We start from the raw sequence: 11,027 nt of genomic DNA on the forward strand, positions 1-11,027 counted from the left end.
TGTGAGTTGCAACTTTGTTCTTGGCATTTGAGGATGTCTATCCTCTCTTGTAACATTCTAGACGTCATTCCCTTGGGGTTTGGCCTTTGGAATTCTTTCTTATTGGCTTCATTATCAGGTAGTTTAGTTGCATTTCTGGCTACAGGCAGATTTGATATTTTGCTCATATCTTCTTCACTACATGTCCGACGCTTATGCCGCTTGGAGGGAATGGTATTATGAAGGTAGTGGACTGATTGGAGGACAAAGTATTGTAGCAGAAAGTTCATAAGCATGGGCTGGAGTATTATGACAATATTGCTGAAGTAATTAGTGAGTTGATAAATCTGCCATGTATTTGGTTTTATGAATTCTGAAAATAATAATTTTATTACTAGCAGTTCATTTCCACTTTGCATATTATTGTAGTTTCTTTCTTGTTTATGTTGTATGATACCAATTCCATGCACGAAACACAACAAACAAATATATGTTTGATTTTCGGAGTTATAAGGGGTTTTAAGAAGTTGAATGCAAACTGTTTGACATAATTCCTTTCAGTAATTTGGTTTAGTTTTTTGGGACATCCAGGGGTGTCCATTACATGTTGTTTACTGACCAATAACTATTCAGATAGTTTCAAAGTTTGAAAAAGTGTAATAAGGTAGTAATTGAAGGGTACTCTGTCATAGGACATCATCTAGTCAAAATATAAAAGACCACACTTAATTGAATTACATTTCCCATATTTTGCACTTCCATTACTTTCCCAATGAAATCTTCGATGGAACCTTTTACTACAGAACACTTCTCCTGTATTTGTTGGTGTAACTCATATATTTCAGCATTCCTGATATGCAGACAGTTGTCCTTTGTTTTCCAAGTTAGCACAAAAATTTTCAACTCCATCTATAATTTCCTTTTTGTAAACTTTACCAACATGCTTTTCTATGGTATCAATTTTAAGCTGCAACTTCTTCTCCTTCTTTGTTATCTCTGTGCAAATCTTACATTTGCATTCTATAGAAGGTTCACCATCAATTGGATTGGCCATTGGTTCAATGAACCAGTATTTTTCCACCCATTCTAACTAAAAATTCCTTTTGGACAGATCCCAACGAGATCGATTTTTCTCTTATTCCAATTTTTTTTCCCCTTTTGTGCATGAACATGATTTATGGAATCACTTTTGGTTTTCTCACCCGACTAGTTTGGGACTAACTCTAACTCTATAATATCAATTTCTGACTCCCTAGTTAGGGGAAGTACCTCCAAATCATGTTCAAGTTTGTTCTCGACTAAGATATCAGGTTCACCAACTTGAACTTCAATACAGTCTGAGTCTCCAACTTGTCATGAATCTCCTTTTTCAATAAGCACTGGAGATCTAACTTGTGAATCTTGTAGGTTGCCAACATTTCCACCACCAAAATATGCCGCTATGCTTCTGCGTTTTGATAACAGTGGCCTCTCTTGGCTTTCAGGGATCCTACCAGAACCCCTGTTACCCCCCTTGTTTGACATTGCAAACTGATAAAGGCTGTAAAAAACAAATCAACTTAGTTGTTGAACAAAAGACTCAAATAGTGACGACTCAAAGACTGTGAACAGTGACAATAGACTACTTAGACTACATATAATAACAATAATATGATTCATTCTCCAAAAAATGGTACTACTGCTAAGGTACTACCCAATATAATTTGCAAGCCTATAGGCTATCTTAGCATGTGAGATGTCAAGTCACCAATGGTAAAATTGAAAAATAACTAGTACCACTATACCAGTACGACAGTACCACTGTTGACATAAAAAAAATTAAAAATCACTTGCCTTTTATGAAAATCAGGGTTGGTATTGTGTACCTTAGGTTCTACTTTAACTTTTTAGATTTTTTTGTGGGTGCATAATTTTGTGTGTCATCCAAAAAGTGTTTGTCAACATGTATGGTATGGTTGAGTTATTATATTTAGTAGCACTTCATGTTTATAGTAATATAATGGAATCGAATGGATTGAGGATGTTTTGGGAAATCACTATCGCAATTTGAAGTTACCCTTTTTCATGTTAAAATGTTGAGTTTGGAATGTTGTTGATTTTTGTTTAAATTTGAGATTTTAGTGCATTTTATGGCTTATGAGTTTTCCTTGCATCCTTGCAAGTTGTTTGATTTTTTCTGTCAAAAGATAAGCTCTTGGCATAGTGGCCAATTGAGTAGTTTGACATTTTGGCCCTTACTACATTTTACTTAGTTTCTTGTGTTAAGTTTCAAAGTAGTTTGTCTCTAGTTATTGTCATTTTGGGTATGAGACCTTTTCTTATACAAAGGTATGGTGGAGACTACATCCAAGCATGTAATAGAGATATGATCCTATGTCAAGGTCTAAGCAGCTTGAGCTCTTAGTGAGTCCAACTAAGCAAACCTTGTCTCCCATTTTTGTTACATGTCATCTTTGTTAATTGCATTTGTTGAGCATTTCATTTTGAGTTGTAAGTATGGAGTAAAAGGATGGAGTGGCTCCCCAAGGAAGATGGGAAATAACGGGATCCCAAGATAACCCTTGGTGGATTACAAAAAGTTAATAGCATTATAAAAATGGGGTAAAAACACATAACAATAGATAAATTGGCATTGGCATTATGCTCATCCAAGATAAGATAAGATAAGATAAGATAAGATAAATATATTAATGTCCAACAAAAGACCACAATGTGGGTCTATGGGACTAGAAGCTTACATCAAGGAAAAAGCAAACAAACGGAGCACTAGATAGTGTCCAAAAAAGAACAAGCACAACAAAAGAAGAAGAAAGCAGGAAACATCACGAAAAAGATTAGGTATCCGTCTTCATAGGGAAAAAGTCCAACAGTGACTGATCTGTGCGGCTACCAGAAGCCCTGTGATGAAGCTGAGTGCCACGAGAGGAGTGTCGTTGGCAAAAAGGTCCCCTGCGAGGTCTCACCGATCTAGAACAACCCGTGTTAGGGAAACTGTACGGTCGCTTCACAGCCCGAGCTGGAGTTAAGGGCAAGAAGAAGGTCATAATAAGTTGTGCCTGGGTCTGAATCCTGGGGAATGAAAAGTTGTAAAGAATGGTCATGAAGTTGTAAGGACTCATGGAGATAGACTGCAATGCAATGTTGATCGGTGTACCTGAAAAAATTCAAGAGGGATCTGCAATCTCTAAACAAATAGTAAAATCTCCCTCTAATCTCGTAGTATATGGGGTATCTGAAAAGAAAATGAATCTCAGATTCTGCCTCTGCTAAGGTACAAAGTGTACACACCCGATCCTCTCTAGCAATATGGTGATCAAACTAAATCTGGAGTTTGTGCGAGCCCACCCTAAAGGAGCCAAGGGAGATACATAGGGTGTGAGTCCAGTATCTATGTAAGTACTCAGGGCATACAATTATCCCATCTCGAATAACTAAGAAGTGCTCAATGTAGAAAGCCATCCTTGGATGTAGTCCCCCTGGAGGATCCACCCAGGTCCGTGTGATATACTTTCTATAAATGTGAAGTCTAACATGCTCGTTCAACTCTTGCCGAGAAGGGAGTAGATGAGCAGGGCATCCAATGAGAACTGGTAGGGAGGAAGATGATCAATGTTGATCCCCACTGAACACAGTAGGATAGTAGCCTGAGCATACCAACCACGGGCTCTAGTGGCAGGATCGACATCAGCAATAGCAATTGAGGAGTGGTAGGCTAAATAAGGGTATCTGTGTTGGCCTTCCTCCGAGTCAACAAAGCCACAAAGACGGTGGAGAAACTAGATCAAGTCAAAAATGGCTGCAAGTCTGAATGGGTGAGCACCGAACTCGACCAAAATAATACTATGGGGGGTAGAACCGTGACATCTGATAATCCAACGGAGGAGCATAATCTAGGTATGCTCAATCATGGCCCAATCTAAATCTAAAAGAGAAGGACCCCAAACCACCGAACCATAGAGCATTGTGGGTTTTACTAAGGAATCCAGGAGGGATATCTTAGACAATGTATCCTGAAAGTGGTGTCTAAAGCATTGTCTCTTGAGCATAGCAAGGGAACCCAACCCTTTACTGATCTGAGGCTGAATAGCTGATCTCAAGCTGAAACGAGATCTAGAAAACTTAACCCCAAGGTATGTGTAAGATGATGTAATCTCAACTTTTCGACCTTGGAAGTGAAAATGGAGATGTGAAGTCTTTAGACCATTGAAGACCATAACCCGAGTCTTCTCAAGGTTCACAACCAACTGTCTCATATCACAAAAAGATGCAAGTCTATCTAAAAGCCTCTGAAGAGCCTCGAGAGGAAGCAAAAAGAACCATATCATCAACAAAGAGAAGGATGGAGATCAATACCTGGTGGAGATGACAGTCGTCACCTGGAAGCGAGGAGTCACTAAGAAAAGCCTCGAGTTCATCAATGTAGATCCTGAACAAGGTGGGTGAGAGAGGGCAGCGCTGCTTCACCCCAATAGTGCTTTAGATAGGATCAGAGAGGCCCTCTATGCTCCTGAGTCTACCAATCATAGTCTCATATAACCTCATAATAGCCGTCAATAAGATCTCAGAAATACCAATATCTCTCAATCTCTGAAAAAGGGCTGCTCTAGGGATGGAATCAAAAGCCTTACGAAAATCCACAAAATTACAGTAGACTTTCTTCGAGTGATGTCGAGCCTCCTCAATAATAGCTCGTAGTGTAAAGATATGATCTATGGTCTAGTAGTCTATCTTGAATCTTGCTTGACCCTTAGCCCTGCAATTCCTCCTATCAAGCTCACTGGATAAAATAGTATTCAAAGTTGTAGCATAAAGGTTGGCAAATTTATACCCAATCATGATGGTCCTATAGTTTATTAGATCAGAGGTTAGCCCAGACTTATGGATCGGTTGAATAATGTGTCTCAAGCAAGAGTCCGAAAAACCAAAACAAACCACTCTATTAAAGAGCATAGAGAGATAAGGGCCCAAGATCGCGGAACTGAGTTTGAAGAGCTCTGCCTGAAAACCCTCCTCATTAGCCACCCTGCTGCATCTCATAAGTTTGATGGCCTCGTAAGTGCTAGAGGTAGAGAATAAGTGACAATGGGGGAGTGGGCTAGGAAGGGGGGCGAGCTGACCCGAGATGTAATACAACGTGGAGATATGGGAAGAAAGGAGATGAAGGTCGAGGGTGGACTGGGGTTGGCTACGCCTGGGGAACATGATGTACCAAAACAACTTGGGATACTGAATAAGTGTGTCTCAGAGGGATCTGCCCTATGAAGCAATAAATAATTGCTTCTTATGGCGAAGAAAGCGTTTGTAAGAGAGCTATAAATTCTTGAAAGCGGGGGAATGAGTATCAAAAGCTAAGTGCAAGGAGCGGTGGAAAGTTTTATAGTCATGATCAAACCACTGATTCATGGGACAAGTATTTCGTCGAGTCGATCTGTGAGTGCAGGAAATGGAGCGGTGAGGGATAGAGAGGAGAGCCGACTCCCAAATCATAGTAGCTAGTGAGTGAAACATGGTGAACACTTGACTATGATTTGTGAAGCTAGCTGGGTAGAGGAATCTTCTCAAATGGAAAATGAAGAGGTCTTGATCACTATCCTCGAAAAAGAAACAAGTGTGGAGGCAAAACCAGGCAGGGTGAGTAGAGATGGGTGATAAAGGGTGGGAAGAAACACAGACCGAAAGGCTAAGAAGGTCATGATCAGCCAAGGGAAGACAGGAGATAGTAAAATTTTGGATGGAGGGGAGGAAGGATGCAACAATAAGGATGTAATCCACCACACTCGTGCCCCCACTATGAGGCCAACATGTAAAAAGCTCAGAACCCAGGAAACAAGAGAGGCCATTCAGAATCACCAAGTTGGAGGACTCACAGAGCTGAAGAAGGTGGCGACCATAACAAGTTAGAGGTCCACTGTGATCCTCGGATAAACATTGAAGCCCCATACTATTAAGATCCCTCTCAGTAGTACAAATCAAATCAAACCCACGGTCATATTGGGGGGTCTGGAGATCTTTAGTCCATGCATTAAAATCTCCTAAGATGATGATGTCGCCCATAGCCCCAAACTTGGAGATGCTCTCAAATAGGTCTGAAAAAGGGTTCCCATCCTCAACACTATGAATGGCATAAGGTGAGGTAGCCGGCGGGAAGTAAAAAAGAGCAATGAAGATATCTTTATGACGGTGACTGGTACCTCCAACTCGGATCCACATAAATCTGGCATAAGTGTCAGAAAGAACCAATGTGGTATTACTGAACATATCATCTCTAATCAAACAAGCAACTCCATTGGAAACATGCACACCACCCAAAGCTTGGACCTCCTCTCTGAAAACTAAAAGCCACTAATACCTTGTGTAACCTGGAAGGGGTCGAGCAGGACTCTCATGAGTCTCGGTAATAGCTAACAAATCAGCATCCCCAACTGCATCATGAAGTAAGCCTGGCAAAGACCATAGGGAACCATTGCCATTCCAACAATTGATAAGCAAAGAGCCAATTGAGGGCTTAGAATTGCCAAATTGTTGGTGCTCAGACTATCATTTGGCTTGGGTGTCTCTCATCCCAACCCTTGGGAGGTGAGTCATGAATAACTTCCTTTAGATTCCTTATAACTGCCCATTTCCTGTTACTCCTTGCTTCTACCACAAGACTCCTAGAGTGCTTTAGTTTAGCTACCTATGATTTTCTGAGGTCCTCATCAAGAAATATCTTTGTGGGAAGAAGGAGGAGCCTCTTCTTTTCCTTGAGAGCTTGTAGTCGATCAGCCAGTGAGAGAAACCTAAGAAAAAGGGTGCCATCGTGTCCAAACCACGCTCTGTCTAATGTAATATCTGAAATACCCAGTTGCTCGTTGAGAAATGAGTAGCCCGTGGGGAGAGGATCAATGGAGGATGAAGGAAGACCTCTAACCTAAAGGTTGAGTTCCCTAAAGCGCCTAACTCAGTCTTCTGCCAACTCCTCTTGGACAATTTTTTCAACCATTGGCAGAGTCGTAGTGCTGAAATTTTTGAAAGTAGAGGCCCAAGTTTTAATTTGCTGCTCTGTTTCAGTCAAAAGAGATGATTTTTTTTAACAAGCTCGGTCTGCTTATCCTTGAGGTTTCCAATGTCTCCGAAGTCTTCAATAATGGAGCTGATATCTTTTGTAATGCCTACCGTTTGTGTGGTAAAAGTTTCAAAAAGGTCCTAGATGCGAGAAGAATTAGCTACAACTTGCTGGTTGAAGTCATTTAATGATTGAGATAGGGAGTGAATAGTATCCTCGAGAGTTTGATTCACTAATTCGAACTTCTAGATCTGCACTAAGAGACCTTGGGAAACTGCTGAGAGAGAAAGAGTTGTGACTTTTAGAGTTACATTATCCTTCTCTAATAATGCTAAGCAGTCAACAATCTATTGTAATGTTGTTGGATTGGGTGGGGGGTCCATGATTGAAAACAATATTAAACAATATATGAATAAACAATACTAAGTCATATTTGAATAAAACAAAGTAGAAACAGTACCCGACATTCTGTCAAACAAATCATGTACAAATTGTCTTGTGGGTCATAATCTATCTTGTGGTGTAAGTACGGACTGATTATGACTTCTCCATACTTTACTTGCACGTTCACTGCAGGGGGATGATTACTTCACGGATAACTTCACGGCGAGGCATCTACAATCAAGGGCCTCAAACGTTAGGGCATTAGCAGTCAAACGTTAGGGCTAGACATAGATCACGACGTTAGGTCACTGCACAGGATTAAAGGGCACGGGATGGAACTTGTTTGGTTACAGGATGTTGCCACCGCACGGGGTCACCAGATGCCGCCTTTGCAAAAGATGACGCCACTGCACGGGTTACAGGATGTCGCCTCTACACAGAGCATTGGGCAGAACAGACGCGTTGGACTCTGTATTGGGTGGAACAGATGTGTTGGGTGGAACAGACGCGCGAAAGAGATTGGAACAGATGCATTGAAGTTGAATCATTATAGTACAAGGCCCTATATGCATGTTGAGTTAGCATAGCCATGGTCTTATGCTGATGCAGGAGCATCCTAGGGAAGTCAACAATCCTATATGCATTATCTTGAGTTCTAAAAAAAAAAATCTAACCGTAAATTCCCCACAAACAACCAGTGAGACCAAGCACCAACTCCAAATGGTTACATTTAATTCATTCATAGAGCTCCGCACAGTTATGACAATTGCATGTAATCTTATTTGGTTACACATATAATTTAGCATCAGTCTACTCGTACAGGAGCATCAAGCTCCAAAGTGATAGAGGGCCACACCACCCTACCAACTCATAACCAAGAGTGCAACAATATGGAGACGAAGAGAAATAAAAAAAAATGCTTCACAAGCAACTTTATTGTACTTGAAAATTCTTACAACACCCACAAGATGATATCATAGAAATGACTTCTTCAAAAAGAAGTTTACAAATTCTTCAACATAAGAGAAATCCCAAATAAGAGTCTTCACACCAAGCTTCACCAAGAATTTCTACTTTAAGAGTTGCACCTTTAAAGCTTTCACACCTTGAAGTCTTCACGCCTTCTAGCTTCTACTTCTCAAGCTTCTACTTCTCGCGCTTCTACTCCTCAAGCTTCTCCTTCTCAAGCTACTACTCCTCAAGCTTCTCCTTGAGCTTCTACTCCTCAAGCTTCCCCCTTGAGCTTGATTAGAAATACTCATATGCCTTGCTTAAATAGCCACTTACCACCCTATGCATGACTTATCCACAACCTTCTAAAATTCCTCCTACACAATATCCACAACCTTCTAAAACTTCCATAACCTTCTAGAATTACAACTAAGCACCACCATGTGGCCCAATTAGAAAATTACATTTCCTTTATGCATCACAACAAATATTAAATGCAAGATTTAAGAAACTTTCCACAAGCTTCTAAGATGCCACCTACACACCTCGATTAATGTAATAACAACTATTTTTCTTATTTTTCTATTTATGCCACCTATGCATCTCGAAAATAAAAATCCTCTTTTCCTTTCTTTTCTCCTTTTTCCCTTTTTTTATTTTTTTATTATTTCTTCTTTAATTTTCGTCACTTTCTCTCTCTTCCACAATTTTCTTTTTTTTTTTTCAAATAATTTTCCCATGCAAGATGCTCCTGCATCACAAAGATACAGCATCAGAGTCACTTCAACTGAAATTATGCCAAAATATTAGAATATATACTATCCCTAGAATGGCTAGAAATAAGGCCAAATACCATCATTAACAGGTATTGCCCCTTAACCAATTCAGCAGATATTTTTACAACAGTTGTACGTGATGTATAATACTATAATACGTAACGAGCGTACAGTCCTTCAAAGATGATACTAGCAATTTGCACCTCATCAATTATGATAGCAAATAGCAGACCCTAACAATAACTTACAGGATTCAGGTTTGAATTCCTAATGAAACTAAGTTTGGAAACAGAATTCCAACATAGCATTATATAAAAGGAATCGCAACAAAGAATTGCATAAAAACAATCCCAACATAGAATCACAATAACAAGAGTCCATAATAGCTTGAATTAAAGTCTGCACACCCGTTTGATTGCACCATTAAAATAAATAGTAACTTCAATTCACCACATTAATGTTATAAACCCAATTCAATATTATCTGTGCCATTGACAAAATCATAATTCTTCTAGTAATAAAACCTATACAATTTTTATTTTTTGTTTTTGCAGTAGACAATTTTAATCAAAATTTTCTGACAAATCCTTACAATAACTGAATACATGTTCCCGTGATTGAACTTCTCAAAGCTTCTAAATGCCAATCATTTCCCTGAAAGAACCACTTAAACAACCAGCTCAAGATCGTGGCTTCTCTTTTTTCTCCTTAAAAAGAGCTAACAATGATACACCAGACACCATAACAACCTTAAAACGGACTCCGGGAATATCTCCCACTGCATGCCCTTTTCGCCCGAATCCAGCAATCAGCACCTCGTCATTTTCTTCAATGTAGTTTAAACAACCATCATTAGGAACAAATGAAACAATCTTCTTTCCATTCTTAATAAGCTGAACTCTAGCACACTTTCGAATAGCAGAGTTAGGCTGCTTAGCTTCAATGCCTATTTTCTCAAGAACAATGCCCTTAGCATGAGAAGAACCAGCAAAGGGTTTCTTCCATTCGTTACCAAGATGACTCTTCTTGTAAGCCTTGTCTGCCCATAGCTGCTTCCTCCAGTGGGTCTTCAGCTTACGACCTGCTCCCATACCACGTGTCTTCCCCATATTGGCTCAATTTGATATCACTCTAAAGCCTGTAACTTTGTCCAGCAACCTTCCTGTGCCACTAAGAGCTCTAGCCTGATCTTCCCTGCTTAACCTAAAATATTGATGAATCATAATAAGACAAAATGCACCTTCAAGCATTCACTAGATTCATGTAATTACCTAAGATATGGACTGATCACACTTCTCATTATAACAAGACCTACAACATTGATGACCCAAAATGATAAAAATAAAGAGTAAATACAACACCCCCATTGAGCCGATGTCTATGGGGCAACATATATGCACCACTCCCAAGTGTTAAATAGTGGAAGTCTTTTATACTTCCATTGAATAATGGTGCATATATGTTGCCCCATAGGCATTGTCTATGGGGCAACATATATGCACCATTATTCAATGGAAGTATAAAAGACTTCCACTATTTAACACTTGGGAGTGGTGCATATATGTTGGGGCGTTGTCTATGTGCTTGTTGTAGGAGATTGGAGGCTTGTGGTGTTGTTGGTTTATGCATGCTAAAGTTGGTTTTGCAATGTCATTGATCCTATGTGGATTCAAAGAGATTGGTCGCATAAAAGAGTTTCCCCAAAACAATGTCACTTGGATTGGTCAAAGGAATGCGCATTTCAGATGGATCGTGATGTATGAGGAATGCAGATCACATCGCAATCAACTTCTTGGCTCGTGATGTATGAGGAATGCAGACTGGGACTTTGACTAATCTCTTGAAGAATATTAGGTTCAAGCATTTGAAAGAGTTTAAAGATCTTTGCAGTT

The 11,027-nt window shown here is 39.7% G+C and overlaps 1 pseudogene; it reads right to left on the minus strand.

The window, feature by feature from the left end:
• Positions 1–9,558: 9,558 nt before the first annotated feature.
• LOC149534390 (small ribosomal subunit protein uS12 pseudogene) lies at positions 9,559–10,347 on the minus strand (annotated as a pseudogene).
• Between the last annotated feature and the right edge of the window lie 680 nt (positions 10,348–11,027).

This window comes from Cupressus sempervirens, chromosome 10 (assembly GCF_028749045.1).
Source record: "Cupressus sempervirens isolate cs-2001-9-10 chromosome 10, ASM2874904v1, whole genome shotgun sequence".
Lineage (NCBI taxonomy): Eukaryota > Viridiplantae > Streptophyta > Pinopsida > Cupressales > Cupressaceae > Cupressus > Cupressus sempervirens.